At 45.5% G+C, this 15,370-nt stretch overlaps 1 long non-coding RNA gene across 1 annotated transcript in view; it reads left to right on the top strand.

Annotated features, from left to right (window-relative positions):
* Window positions 1–2,898: 2,898 nt before the first annotated feature.
* The window catches only part of LOC146207476 (uncharacterized), a 311,118-nt gene continuing 298,646 nt past the window's right edge, over window positions 2,899–15,370 (top strand). The window contains exon 1 of the long non-coding RNA XR_014703326.1: window positions 2,899–3,555. This is a non-coding gene — a long non-coding RNA (uncharacterized LOC146207476). The remainder of the gene's footprint in view (window positions 3,556–15,370) is intronic.

Genomic DNA, 15,370 nt, shown 5'->3' with positions numbered 1-15,370 from the left:
ATACTTACATTCGTTTGGGAAGCAAACGTCATGTTTTTCTGTTGGTAGGTGTCAAGCAAAGGATCCCCCCCCCCCCCCCCTCCCCTCCAATAAAAAAAAAGAAAAAAAAAATAAATTGCATGGAGTCCTCCAGAAGGCGTGGTATGCTTTTGTCGGACGTTCACTCGAGCGCGCGAGTGGCTCGTTCACAGCAGAAACTTATCTATGGCTTCGGTTTGCAGTCTATCGATCACAAAAGAACGCTCATTCCTAACGAAGCGTGCGCGCGCACGCTTGCATCGGGCCGAACAAAGGTCCCGTTGAGAAACGACTCTGGACCCTGGCGTATAAAACGCTTCAGGCGGTCTCTTCGTACCGAGTGCGGACAGAAGCGCAGCAGAACCCCGAGTCCTCGTCCTTGGGATGCCGGAGTATACTATAGACATTCCTCCTTCGAACAGAGGCCTAAATGTAGGCACGGTCAAGCACCCAGAGCCGTTGTGGGCGTTCGGCGAGTGATGAGGAAAGAAACAGAAGGTCTTCGAGGTGGTGGAGAGACGGGAGAAGTTACTCTTCCGGCAGAGGAGCGAATAATCTTGGCGAAAGAAAGTCTTTCTTAGCACAATCCGCAGGTTCTCTTTCGTCACTGACAGACGTACAGGGTGAAAGAGAGGCTCGCGATCCGATGAAAGGCTTTGTTCGCCAACGACGTGGGGTTTGAGTTTCACTGTTCCGCTGGGAGGGAAGATGGAGAAGGGAATCTGGATCAGTCGGGACCGATCCATCACTCGGTCCGATGACGTAACAAACTAGGAACACGTCAAGAAGGGACGCGCAGCGGCGCTCAGACATTGTCGCGCGACAGAGAACAAGGAGAGAGGCTGCGGAGCCAGCCACGTCTTTTCGCATACAAAGGAGTCGGGATAATCAGGAGATAAGCTGCTGGTGAGGCGAGAGCACACAAAAAAAGAAAAGATGAAGAAACAGCATTGAAAGAGAAAATGAGGGTCTCTCGCCGCGTCGTATTACATGAACCGGCAGCGCCTGCCACACGACGACGTACAACCCATCGCCATGTGGTTGGGAGCGGATAAAGGGCTAGGCGCTTTCATTTTTACCAGCCAGGACAGGATTTAGTGAGTCAGGATGAAGCGCTGGTATATCAGTGACACTGCGCACCTGCTAAAGAGTGGTTCTTCAGATAAATTCATCGCCGCCTTCCTGTTAGGCGGGGCTGCCTCTTCGCTTTCTTTTTGTTTTAACCTTAGTTCTTCAAAACTTCCAGCTTCTGAGTCTTCTAACTTTCCTGCACTGAATGTAGCTAGCCCAAGTAGTTGCAATATGTTTTATTTCTAAGCGGCACCTAGATTCCCCTTCAACGAGAGACGCGCTGTTCGCAGAGAGGAGATTATAAAAAGAAAAAAGAGAAACGAAAAACGAAAAGTGCATGCTTGTGCATATGCTTATATGCAATTCTATTATTTATCCTTGTGTAACGAAGAACCGTACAGTATATTCAGGGAGTCAGACAGCTGGGAAGAATTCGGTCAGTCATAGGCATACCCAGGAACCGAAGCAGAGGCAAGCATGCTGCTGGCGATGTTCTTTCCCCAGTCTCGGCTTATAGCCGGGTGCAGCGGCGTCCAAAGTCACAACCGAAATTTGCGTCAGTTAGAACCACTATTCTCTAAATCAGGCCTTTTGTTTTCCTGCCGCGGACTGAAACTTCGCCAGTTTAGAAAAATAGTAAATTTTTCTTCTTATAATTTTCTACAGCTCTCCGAAACACGAACGAAAATTTGCTTTTAGCCATACTTTGCCCCAAGATTCACTGAATAAAGAAAACTTCCCCCAAAAAACATCACAATGGTTGTTAAAGTACCAGCTAGAAGAGATGCAAAAGGCCTGAAGATCGCTAATCCGTACAAAAAAAAAAAAAAAAGAAAAAAAAAGAAATATATAAAATTTAAATGGGTACACATCTGCACCGATAAATAATTGATTTTTAATTTTGTTGCTGACATGTCGGCGTAAATGCTGGAGCTCGATTTTGCTGTTTTTTGAAGGTAAGAAAAAAGTAATTTGATTGTTTTAATTACAGAGTGACCTGTGATATCTCGTACAAACAGTGAGCTTTGTTGCACCTCCGGAAAGCAATGTGGAGCAGCAACAAGGTGATCAATTTTTATTGCTTGTAAATTATCGGATTAGCATGGGCTGTAAATTACGTGTAAATAAACTAGTTATTTCTTTTAGAAAACTGCTTAATTCATCTCATTTATTTAAGGCCTTCCGCTCTCATCTAATAGCGAACCACGCTAATAGATCAGCCTAATAAATTTCACAGTCATAAGTGGAACCTAGCCCACCAAAACATTGCATAACAACTGAGGATTAGCCAGCTTCGTCTCCAAACGTGAGAGCGGCTGCTTACGACGTCGAAGTAGCACTATATTGGTGAATCCTTCTGGCGAGATGACCAGCCACGGTGGTGCAGGTGTGAAGGGGCTCGACCTGCCCATGGACGTGGGATCGAATCCCGGCTGCGGCGGCCGCTTGTGATGGAGGCAAAAAGCAAGGCGTCCGAGTGCTGTGCGATGTTAGTGCACGTTAACGAACCCCAGGTGGTCGAAATTTCCAAAGCCCTCCACTACGGCGTCTCTTATAGCCTGAGGCGCTTTGGGAAGTTAAACACTATAAACTATCCAATCTTCTGGAGAAAAGACCTTCGCAATATTCTCCATAATTTCATCTATAGGAAACAGACAGAAGCCACATGGTACCATCCATCTTCGGACTAGAAGTGTTGCAACCTAGATAAGGAGGCCGGTCTGTAGTCAGATGACGAAAGAACTGTACAGCCGGGAAAAATCCAGCCGCATCCCTTGCCGCATCTAGGGAACGACGGCATGATCTAGCGACCCATAGGAACTATATAGTTTGCCAGTATCTTTTTGCTGTGGTCCGTGTCCTTTCGCTCTCGTATGCTCTTGATTCAGTTATTTTACGCCAGAAAGCTTCGTCAGCGAAACTGTGCCTGCTATCATGGACGGACGAGTGTGCAGTGCGTCTTTGTGAATCCCCTGCTTGGATACTTCGGTCCGCATTTCGTTATAGAAAGCGACGAAGCAACGGGGCGGTCAGACTTTAGGCCTAATTCACGTATACACTAGACTAACGTAGGGCCGTGTGCGAGTGTGTGGTCACGAAAGCGAAGAAAGAAGTCAGGAATATGACCTCTGGCGCATTACCCATCTCCTTGTTGCTGACAAAAGCACATAATCTCCCTGGTAAGTAGTATCCGCACAGTATACGCATGTAGTGAAGAGAAATAGCCATGCTTTGCACTAGCGCCTATCCGTCGCCCTCGATTGGCCCTGGCGGCGCCTGTAATATTCAAAACCAAGTGCATCCACTAGAATTGAGGCGTGAATAGCGTTAGATAAAATCCCCTCGTGCAATCTGTAGTGCTTGAGGCTTCAAAACCGCCCCGGAATATTCTTCAACCATGCAACGAACTACAACAGCTGCCGCTGGGTTGACCTGCCGTGTGCTGTGCTGGGATAAGCGCAACCCGTGAGTACGCACATTTTCTTTCACCTCTATGACAAACTTTGAAAAACTTCTCGCTGCGCTAATTCGAACGCACGTATTTTCTTATTTTTTGAATATTCGTTTGTCGTACGAGTAACGCTAATGTTGATCAGTCGTCAGATTTGTCTACTATCAAGTTTGCGGGTACTGGTCTTCAGTCTTTCCTCTTGCGGTCGTCATGCCTCTCGACGACATGCACAATGGAATAACGAAACCGCTCTTCATTGTTGATTATATAACGTAGCGCTTGCTTTGAAGCAGCTAGCGGTGATGGTCAATATATTGGTCCTGCAATACTCTTCCACATGCCTCTTAATGACACATCAACTTGCCATGTTATGTAGTTGCAAAACTTTACGGCGAGTTTTTTGAAAATTAAAGATTGAGACAGAGCGCATGACTAATTGTATAAGTTATGTGTCATGTCGTGAGTTGCGTTTAAAATAGGAGCCATGCATAAACTGGATAATAACTTTAGATTTGCAGCTAAATTCCCTGATATGTAGAGTTCGTGATTGTATATGACTGGACAGATTGGTCCCACTCAACTTCATAACAGCACAGGCGACGTAGATTGTGAAGTGCGCGGGTTGCATGCACAACAGGGCAATGACTTTCTGCAGCCATTCAGCAAGTCTTGATATTTTTGAAAGCCAGCACCATACATACTTCAGAGCCTTTCGATTACAATGGTGGTGGTAGTGGTGGTTGTGCCCCTCAAAATGAACTTTTTTTTTTTTTTCGCTCATAAGACATACTATAGAAAGTCATGTAACTAGTTTTCTGCCAGAAACTGGAAACGGCTTTTTCTTTTGGTGTTTTGTTTTCCACTTGAAGAAATCCTCGTCCCTCGTCGCCTACATCCCTCGTCGCACTTCCTGGAGAATCCGTGTTATTGACGCCCTCGTGCCTGCACAAGTTTGCTTATTTACTTTGAGGTGGACCCATTGAATATGCATACATTTGCGTTAGAGCGCCATGTATCTCTATTCTGTGTCAAGAAAATTCTTTTTATTTTAAATCATGCTTGTCTTGTTGGTTATGTTGCGAGTTTGTCAATCTGTAGGTGTACTTCTGTCTGGATTTCGTGTTTATTGCTTTTTATGTTTTTTTTTTCTTTTTTGCATCGAATATGCTAGCGTCTACTTAGGCGTGGTGATTTTGGTTTGGTAAAACTTTATTTCCCACAGTAGGGGTCCTGAAGGACACTCGGCTAGGCGCCAGGTGTAGAGGGGCAGCTCCCACGTCGGCACAGAGAGCCCGAAGCTCTCTGCCGCCGCGCGGGCCTCCTGGAAAGCCCGAAGCTGATCATGTAGTGAAGCACTTTTTAACACTTTGTCCCAATGTTCCTTGTTCTTGGCGTAAGCGTCGCTCGATGCACAACCACACAGCATATGGTTTAAGTCTACACGGTCACTGCACCGTTCACACACATGTTGTCCGTCGTAGTCTGGGTAGATGTGCTTCATGCGCCAGGGGTTGGGGTATGAGTTCGTTTGGAGCAAGCGTAACGTGACTGACTGGCTACGGGTTAATTTCTTATCCGGGAGAGGAAATGTTCGTCTGCCTAGATAAAAGTGCTTAGTGAGCTCGTTGTAACTTGTACGTGAATAATTGACCTCTGTACTCGATATGTGGAGTAGCGGGGGAAACCGGAGGGACGCGGTCGATGAGTCCGCGCCGCCTCGTGTGCGATCTCGTTGAGATCTGCCCATATGTGCCGGGAACCATACGATGGAGTGATCGGTGATGTTACTTCCTCCTAAGATCCGTAGCGTCGTTTTGTCTATCCTGCCCTTGACGAAAGCTCAAGTGGCTGCTCTAGAGTCGCTGTATACAGTTGTGAAGCTCGAGTTTTTTAGAGCTAGTGCTATCGCTGCTTGTTCAGCTACCTTTGGCTTCTTGGTGTAAAGTGTGAGAGTTACGCGTACGCCGATGTCCGTCGACTATTGCTACCGAGTAGGCATGCTTTCCCGGTATGTACGCTGCATCCACGAAAGCTGTCTGGTCGGGAAACTGTGCCACGTCCGCAGCGAGAGCTTTGGCGCGGGCGAGCCTGCTTCCTTGATTGTGGATCGGGTGTACGTTTCTTGGGAAGGGGGACACTTTGATTGCTTCTCGCACCACTTTAGGCAACTGCAGGACGTTGTCCCTTTCTACTATGGTGTTCAGGTCGAGCTTGACGAGAATCTCTCTGCCCGCTTTGGTGCTTGATAGGCGTGCAATCTGTGCCGTGTGCTGTGCCTCGATGATTTCGGCAAGGGTATTGTGCACTCCTAGCTGTAAGAGTAGTTCAGTGGAGGCATTATCGGGGAGCCCCAACGCTGTCTTGAAAGCTCTGCGTATGTGTACGTCAACCCTTCTCTGATGTTCCTTTTTCCAGTTCAGTGAACAAGTTTAATTTGGAAACCAGCACCTTAGTTCATCTTTTTTTGTTCCATTTTTGTTCGCGTCGACATCTGGCGACAGAGCGAGTCACAGTGGATGAATTATTTAGAGCTGTGACACGCAACCATGAAGGTTGAGTCACTTAGCATGTAAATATGGAACAAGCTGCTAATGTCAGTTTTAGCTTTCCAGGCACGATATCCAACCGCAGGAGTAATCGTTTGTAAGTTCGGCTGACGCTCGATCGTGCCTCAGCTACCGCATCGCAGATGCCTACCTTTTTTATTAAGTCAGTCGTGCGGAAAGGAGGACATATTGTCATGCCTGGTCTGACTAGGTGACATTACTATAAGACGCATCAGACGAAACAGCTGTTTGGTTTGGTTTGTTGGATTTAACGTCCCAAAGCGACTCAGGCTATGAGAGATGCCGTAGTGGAGGACTCCGAAACTATTGACCACCTGGGGTTCTTTAACGTGCACTGACATTGCACAGCACACGGGCGCCATGCTTTTCGCCTCCATCGAAAAGCGGTTGCTAGGCCGGGATGAAACAGCTGTTGAGATATAACTTACCTGATATAATACTGGAAGTCCGACACATTTTATTACATATCATCTCAGTTCTGGAGTACGGTGAAAGATTTCACCCGAAGGACCCTATAAAATATTGCGTAAAAAAAAAAAAAAATCTAGCTGAGAAAGAAGAGCTTAAACATCTATCGCATGTGGATGTGGCTTGATACTTGACGATTCTGCACCATGACAACGGCAGTCAATAAATTACGACATTGATTTGTACTTTCTACATTACAGCGTACATTTACTATAGCAGGATACAACCTAACAGAAAAGGCAGTTGCTAACTATGGGCAGTAGTCCGCAGTATGTGTATTAGGCCGCAGAATAGTAAACATTATCGAGTTTTAATACTTGACCGTACCAAAAAATCCAGAGGCATCGAAATTCTTGAGCTTTTAATTTGGTGTGATGGGTAGATTTTATTTAGGTAACCACAAAAAGACTTTAACGGCGGACTATTTTGTGTCACGGAGGAATTGTATGCGGCGGTGATTGCAGACTTAACCACCCTGTAGTTCATAATTCATGTGATTTATATTTTAAACTTTATACTTGAAGCCCTTAGTTTGTTAAAGTATGGCTGGTGGCATTCGCACTAGCCTAATTTTTCTGTTTTTGCTTACTAAGAAGTATAGTACAATATTTTGTGCGTATTGGGGTTCCAACCTGTCACGTCTGAACGTGTTTGTACGACGAAGCGTGTCACGTTGCACGTAGCATTTTCGGCGAGCGCAGCTCAGGGTAGTCATCAATAATCAAAAAGGCGAAATGGCGGAAGGTACCACCCTGGAGCTGTTTTGAAAACCTTGCGCGACGCATCGGAGTCGTGTTTATTGGACGATCGATCATTGCCGCCTCCCTCTTCTGATGGGCGGGGCTCCTATGACCGGTCGCTTCCTGCTTGATGCATATATGACGCAACGGGATCCTCGCATCCCCTCATACACTCTAACCCTGTAGGCGACTGCAAAGAGGTGAGACCAAATATTTACCTTGGGGCCAGGAAATGCGCGACGCGCTTCGCACGGATTACTGAGTCCTTTTAAATACTTCACGAAGCCCAGCAGTAGCAGCGTATAGAACCCGCTTATTTTTGGGCTCTGTATATGGCTTGGCAACAGAGTGAAAACAGGGAGTAGAAGTAAAAATAAAATAAAAAAGAAACATTGACGGTCGGGATCACTATATGCGAACAGAGGTCTCCGCTCGACCCGATGCTTAGAAAATCATCGTATACGTTTTTAAGCGGGGATCTTCGGCAGGCTCGGCATTGGCATAACAATGCGTGTTGCAAAAGGCTTCCTTTTCAACGCAGACACGCAACGGTAGGCGGCCGCCCTTCGCGAAAATTTTACAAGTACGTGGCCTATGCTGAAAGGGGAGGCAAAACAGTTAAAAAAAAAAAAAAGAATGCGGTGCAGGCGGTGAATAGGAAGAAGGAGTTATATCCATATGAGATCCGACTGTGCGATAGTATGACGTGTACAATAATAATAAAAAAATGTACTAATAACAAGTGGAAAGGGGTTGGAGGGGTGGGGAGCAGGAGCACAGGAGGTAGAGTTAAAGACGTGTACGGCTTGCTCTGCAGTGTCTCAAAGACTGCGCAGATAATTTACATATTATCCACATCGCTTTCCTTCCCTGCCTGTATCCCGGCCTTTGTTCTCACACGCCCCGTCATGTTAGGGCGCAGCGAGCTTTGACGCGAGGTCCTTCTTTCCTTTCATATAGAAAGGAACGCTCAAACACGGGAAAGACCCCCTTTGTTTGTACAAAAGGACGTTTCATGTATAGAGCTCCCTGGAAAGACTTGCTCAAGAAACGTGACAAGCTCGCCTCCTTTCTTTATCAACCGTTGTGTTTGAGGAGGCAGACGGATACGAACGTGGGGTTACAGTTTGTGCAGGGATTACTCAGAAAGCGCGGCACACACCTACATCTCTCTTTTAACTTTTTGTTGTCCAGGCCCGCTGTGTAGCACCCAAATCATTTATCAATGATATCATTTGAAGGAAATTCTAGAGCTAAGCATTTCACGATCCACGCGGTCTTGATTAATATGTCGTGCATAGCATAGAGTTTAAAGTATGCATTCCATGTTGTGTTCGTAACCCCAGTAACACCTCCCAAATTATGACGACTGTGACAGAGTTACCAACTCCCAACAGTTGTCGAAGCTGCAAATTTTTCATGCTAGAGATGTCGTATGAGCATAATCATAGATATTACCATACCATACCATACCATACCATACCATACCATACCAAACCATATCACCCTATACCATACCATACCATACCATACCATACCATACCATACCATACCATACCATACCATACCATACCATACCATACCATACCGTACCGTACCATACCATACCATACCATACCATACCATACCATACCATACCGTACCGTACCATACCATACCATACCATACCATACCATACCATACCATACCATACCATACCATACCATACCATACCATGTCGTGCGATACCATACCATACTGTACCGTATTGTACCATACATCACACCGTTCCGTACCGCACCATACTTTTGCTCAGTGTTTATGCTTGTATTAATACAAGATGTCCCAGCTTAGGTGGAACAAGATTAAGAAAAGAACAAATCATTCATCCAAATTTGAACTGAAGTGAATATTACGTTATTAGGATTTATCTGATGTGCCCGCTATAATTTTTGTTTTACTCTCTGTCTACTTGAATAATTAGTCGACATTAACTAATTAAATTTTGAAATATCCCCCTAAACGCTCAAGTGTGCGCAGGAAAATTTTCGGGCGCCACAAACATCGTCCGGCTCAAGTGTTTCTGACGAAGTAGTCTTAGCGTGGCCTTACTTATTAGGCGAAAATTAAAGCGCACGAAATTTGAAAGATAGCACGCGACATTGTGCTCCGTGCATGGGCCGAAATGCGCCGCGATTAAAGAGCTCTCATCCGCGACTGGGCAGAGCGCTGCAGATTCGCGCCTTCCGCAATGCACACAGCAGATCCTTGAGTTGCTTCTGAATCAGAGATGAGCGCCAGCGGCGGCAGCCGACCGTAACCACCAAGAATTTAACAAGGCCTGTGCATGACATTCTTTCCCAGCCTACGTTGCGACTGCTGATGGGCGATAAAGGGTCGACAAGTAAATCAGCGCACGCCGTAAATAAAGTATTGAGGGGACACCACGTGACTCAACTCAGATTCGTACTCGCATCTTCATTTGCTGGCACTTTATGGGTCATCCGCAGTTGCTGGGGTGAGCTGGCCTTGCCAAAATCTCGGCGGTGACGCCGGAAAAGAGCGCTGTCGTTATCTGTTGGCGTTCATCTCGCAGCCAACAGCAAAGCGAAGCTTTGTCGTGAGCCTCCCAAAAGGTGCTAATTTGTCAGCGCTTTACGAAGCCGCGGATGCTGCAATTGCGCCGCATTCTGGGACACGGGGCGCCGCGCTGTCAAGGTGTTATCTATTAATCTTCTCGGGCTTTCATTTCAGCCGAATAAAAAGGGTTACGCTAAGGCTGCCTCATCGACAACACCAGGATAGAACCATTTTCGAGGCGCTCAACTTTCCCATTCACACCTGAGCGTTTAGAGCAATAGTTGAAAAATGTTGGTAATATCGACTAATGATTAAAGAAGGCGAAATCAAAAGCGCTACCCAATGCTTTAAATAAGTCCCAACAACATTCAATTGATTTCGGTAGAGTGCCTAATTTATTTATTCATTTTTCATCTTGCATCATTTCTTAGCTGGGACACCCTGTACATCTTCTGGCACTCAAATAAGTTAGCTGTTTGTTGTGGGTAGAAGCACGTCGCACTCATTCTTGTCCTATATCCTCCCGAGCTTTGATGTTCACTGAACACAGGCCCGACAGTCACTCGTGACTAGCGTAGGAATGTACTCTTTGCATATATCACTCAGGATCAGATTTTATGCCATCTTTCAGCGCACCAAGAAAGCTTAAGAACATTGTCGAGACGAATATTAGTTCCTGTGCTGGAACGCGTGATAAGCACACGAAGGGAAATTTAAGGTGAGGGACAGAAAAGCGCTGGTGGGAAAGGATCCAAGAATAACTGAAACCATCGTAAAGTAAGACTACTTATTTTAACGTGGTGTTGTATAGAGGGGGAGTGCAAGAGCACCACCAAAAGGTAACGATACTAGTCCCTTTGTTTGGTTTCACCCGCTGCGGTGGTGAAGTGTTTAGGGCGCTCGACTACTGTGCCCAAGGATGCGGAATCAAATCCCGGCTGCGGCGGCCGCTTTTCGATGGAGTTGAAAAGCAAGACGTCCGTGTGCTGTGCTATGTCAGTGCACGTTAAAGAACCCCAGGTGGCCGAAATTTCCGGAGCCCTCCACTACGGCGTCTCTCATAGCCCGAGTCGCTTTTGGACGCCAAACCTCAGAAACCAAGCCGAACCAAACCTTTCTTTGGTTTCGGTAAATTATGTCATCTTTGGTATACATTTTCTAACGAGGTACTTCATCTCCATATTGTTGATTGCTCAGTCTTCTGTAGGAGAGTGTAATACGTCAACTATTCGTGTTATATCGTTGCCGGCTACTGTACGACAGAACAAAAAATACTATAAAGTCGGTTCCTGAATCATAGCGGGATAAAGTATTGACGTCACATATGACTCAGCGTAATATGAGTCACATTAATTTCCGAAAAAGAGCAGCCAATCACTACCTTCTGCCGTAGTATCTGCGTAGATGCCTATGCACTTTGTTCTGTTTTTTTTTTTTTTGTTTTTGTTTTTTTGTAACAAACTTAGGCTTTCTGTTGTTGTGGCTGTTACAGCCATTTGTGCAGGCGGTTGCAAGCAGTAAAAACGAGAAAATCGAACTGGCTGATTGACTATTGCAGATGGATGTACTGAAGCGCTCGGACGTAGCACCGAAAACGGCAGCAGAATTAGTGGAACGTAACACTCTCATTTCAGTCAAGACGGAGCAATAATTGGGACTCAAAAACAATAGGAGCTCAAAAACAAACTGATGTAAATCACGCCCTAAAGAATGACGCGGCAGTGTTTGTTTTTCATGCAATGAAACACGATATTGACGAATAAAAAAATGCCTGGCAAATCAATAGCAGCTTCTTCGGCCGCGCAATGGCTTGCATGAGACAGCTATAGCATATACTACTTCAGCGGAGAAAGTAGCTTCTAGCATCGCTTTCTTCTCGCTCTCTTTCTACCTAGTTCCTCTCCCACTCTCGCGTTTACATTATTGTATTTTCTGAATGTGCAAATAGATGGATAATTTCTCTTGCCTTGAACAGTCGCCGCTTCGCGTCGGCAGACACCCCGGCGGAAACGGCGTGTTATTAAAATAGGCGCTAGCATATCGCACTGCACCCTCTCTTCAGGGACTTTCCTTCCCCGCTGAACAAGCTCAACACGAGGGAGCGCCACCCGACCGTGCTCGGTAGGCTAGTGCTCGGTGTTCGGAAGGAAGCTTCCCAGTGCTATCCCGCCTCTGTTTCTTCTCTGAAAGAGAAAACAACAACAAAAAGGAAACCGACGACAAGCGCTGCAAAGGGATCGACCCTTCTAGAGAGAGAGAAAAAAAAAAAGGAAGAAAAAATATGTAGAAGGTACATATATACACAAGGAAGACGGAAAGGGTTACAGCAGAACCCCCGAGAGCTCACGCAATCACTTTCGTTCCGGCATGCCATAATGCCATAATCGCTTTCTTGTCCTTTCCATCCTCCCCTCCATTTCCGATTCTCGTCTTGCCGCTGTTGTCTTTCTTTTTTCTCCCTCTCCTTGTTGTTGTTACTGGGCGTGCTTTTTAACGCTTTTGCCGTCGGCGTTTCGTACCGCACAAGTGTACTACTTTGTTTTCTCTTCGGCGTAATGACTTTTCTGCGTGTAGCTGAAAAGACTGCGCCGATCTCGGCGCTTGCAACACCACGGGGTTGAGCAAGATTGTTCGCGCGTTGACCATCGGCTGAGTGAAGCGTGGCGAGCCGTACGCGTCTACTACGTGCAAATATAAACGACTCACTCTCTCCTTTCGCCCTTGCTTTTCAGCTAGCAGTACTTGTTGCTACGCGAGGCTCTCATAGACCAGGAAATGGTAGTGATCCTATTTCTGTTTTGTTTGCACTTCGCAGGGATAGCTATTCTGTCCGAAATTAAAAGCGCTCTTGTCGCAGGCGGGTCTGTGACGTTGTCAGGTATATATAGCACCATAATTATAATAATGTTGTGAAATTTTGCTTGTTTCACTCATGTTGGGTATTTCATTGGAACGTTAAGCTGTGTTAAAGTAAACATTAATTTAGGATTTAAATAATACTGAGCTCCGAATGCTATTACAGTGTTCAGATCACAAATATAGAATAACACATATTCTATGCATTGTGTTCTAGATTTTTTCCACTGTTTACAGAGTAAAATGCGTACTTAAACTTGTAGAATTATGCCATAAATGTCCCAGGAAGCGCCTGCCATTGATCCTATGCATAGACATAGATATTCGTCAATGAATTTTGCTTATTATGTCTCTATTCCCCCATTTGCCACTTATGCACGTACATATTTCCTGTCTGGATAGCTATGAAATGATCGAGGCAGTGTAGTGATTCTAATGCCGTGAGTTACATATACTAACTCATAGCCTGCAAACTCGACCACGTCACGTGGCCTCGTGATGTCATATAACCCGACCGCCAACCAGTGCACAGCCCTCACAACGCCGACAATGCACAACGCCGACAATGCCGGATCCGCAATTTCTGGCTGTCGCGTTAAAAAGGCATTAATAAGGTAGGATGCCACTCTGAAAATGTTGTATTTTTATTAAAAGTCAATTTTTCAAATTTTATTTGATCAAACTGCAAAACCATTTCTTAATTACTGGCTAAAAATTATGCTTATAACTGAAATCGCTCCAAAAGTACAGTTAAAATTGTAACCCTTTGCGCATTTTGGCAAACCGAAACTAATAAACACTTCGGTTTCCGCATACCGAAATTATTTCCCTGTATTTCGGTCTTGCTTTTTTTGCTTTTTTTTTTTTAGTTTACAATCACAATAGTGGTTTCTACGCATGTATGTCTATTTTTGTTAGCATTTGGCAACAAAAAATTGGTAGTGGCTTAGCTTGGTTAAGCTTGGATATCAGAAACGAAAAGCTTCGGCGATGCCATGGCTTAGCTTGTGGTTCCTTGGCGTAGTTGTGGCTTACCTTATTGTTCACGGTTGCACCTTATATATATTCCATGGCTTATCATCACGGTGAAACATTGACTACAGCCGTACATCACGTAAGATTAAACTTTATTCCGATTCCACATCATCATCACCGTTACACTTCTGTATAGACACAAACACAGCCCGGTGAAAGCGCGCGGCACCGGCTAAAGGTCAACGGGCGGAGTCGCGGCGGTAGTTGCGGCGGCAGCGGCGGCTCCGACCACCTGTGACGTCACGCGGCTTGCGCATGCGCAGCTGTGGCTTTTTCTAACGACGGAGCACACGTGAGAATCTGAGTTGACTAGCCTAATGAAGCTTTACGCTTCAAAACGCTCGCAAGAATGATGTGTGACATTTCGACTACGTGGGTTATGTACACAAGTGTGTTACCGCACGAAATAAGAACCTGCAGACTGCCTTTTCGGTGCCTCGTATCATGCGAATAGCTCACCTCGTTGTTTACGCTTTTTAACCAGATGGGGAGGCTGAAAGCTTGCTTTACAGATGAACAAATGCGCATCAGGAAATTTCCCCGTCATTCTACTAACGCCGCAAGAATCGCAAGGAAAAAAACAAATAGCGGGACGCGCCAGGTTTTAGAATTCGACAGACTTAAAGGGGAAAAATGTATAAAACTTGCCGGTAAAGAATGCGAAGTAATTTTGAGCTGGCATTTGAATTGATACGTCAAATTAAGTTACATATTCGTTCAGGCTTCTCCACAGTGTACTGCACCACGTTGCGGCCGCATTGATGACGTCACGCATAGCGACTCTGCGTTGCAAGCGAAGAAATGGTTGCTTGAAGGGAGAAAAGCATTCCCACTGAATATATAGCTGATGAAGAGTTGTTTGGTAGCGTCCGACGACTCACAACCGCATGTGGTCGAAGCAAGCGGGAGTCTGAAACTTCGGTAACAATGACGTCATTACGAGTTTTTCTGCACGGCTTCGGCGCATTGAGGAGAAGACTTTACATTTGATCTGTGATTACGCCCTCATACCAAATGCTAACGCGAAACCAGTTCTTCGTACATTCGAATCGTTGCATATCGTTCAAATGTACAAAAAAAAACAAACAAAAAACAACAACTTTAGATTCCCTTTTGAGAGTAGACTCGATAACGCCTTTAACACCACCCCGTTCATTCCGCAGATTTTCTCTTTAAGGACACAGCTGTTCATAACCATATATTCGTACGGCAAAAAATACACTTGGCGCATCTTTTATAGTGCCTGCGCGCCATCTCTACTGCATCAGCGAAATACGATCGCGGGTTTTCCTTTGGGCGTCGCATCTGCACTGCCTAAGTACAATGGCGGGTTTTCCTGTTGGCGCCGTAAGCCGGCGCTGATTTTCACGTTACAACAGCGGAGAACAACGTTGTCACCGAATTTTCTGTGACACGGAGTTCCTACGCTGCCGCGTAAAGAAGTGAGCAAATGCACGAGCGAAACGAGTTAAAGAGGAGACCAAGGAGGAACCTGAGCTACAAATTTGGCGGATTTTAACCCTCCTGGACATTGCTATATAGAATACGTAGCTATATCAATTTTTCTTTTTACGAAGTACAATTTTCTGCCATTTCATCTGACG

Source organism: Amblyomma maculatum, chromosome 1 (assembly GCF_055883805.1).
Source record: "Amblyomma maculatum isolate TAMU_Amacu chromosome 1, ASM5588380v1, whole genome shotgun sequence".
Lineage (NCBI taxonomy): Eukaryota > Metazoa > Arthropoda > Arachnida > Ixodida > Ixodidae > Amblyomma > Amblyomma maculatum.
This window is presented reverse-complemented; position numbering and strand designations above follow the sequence as displayed.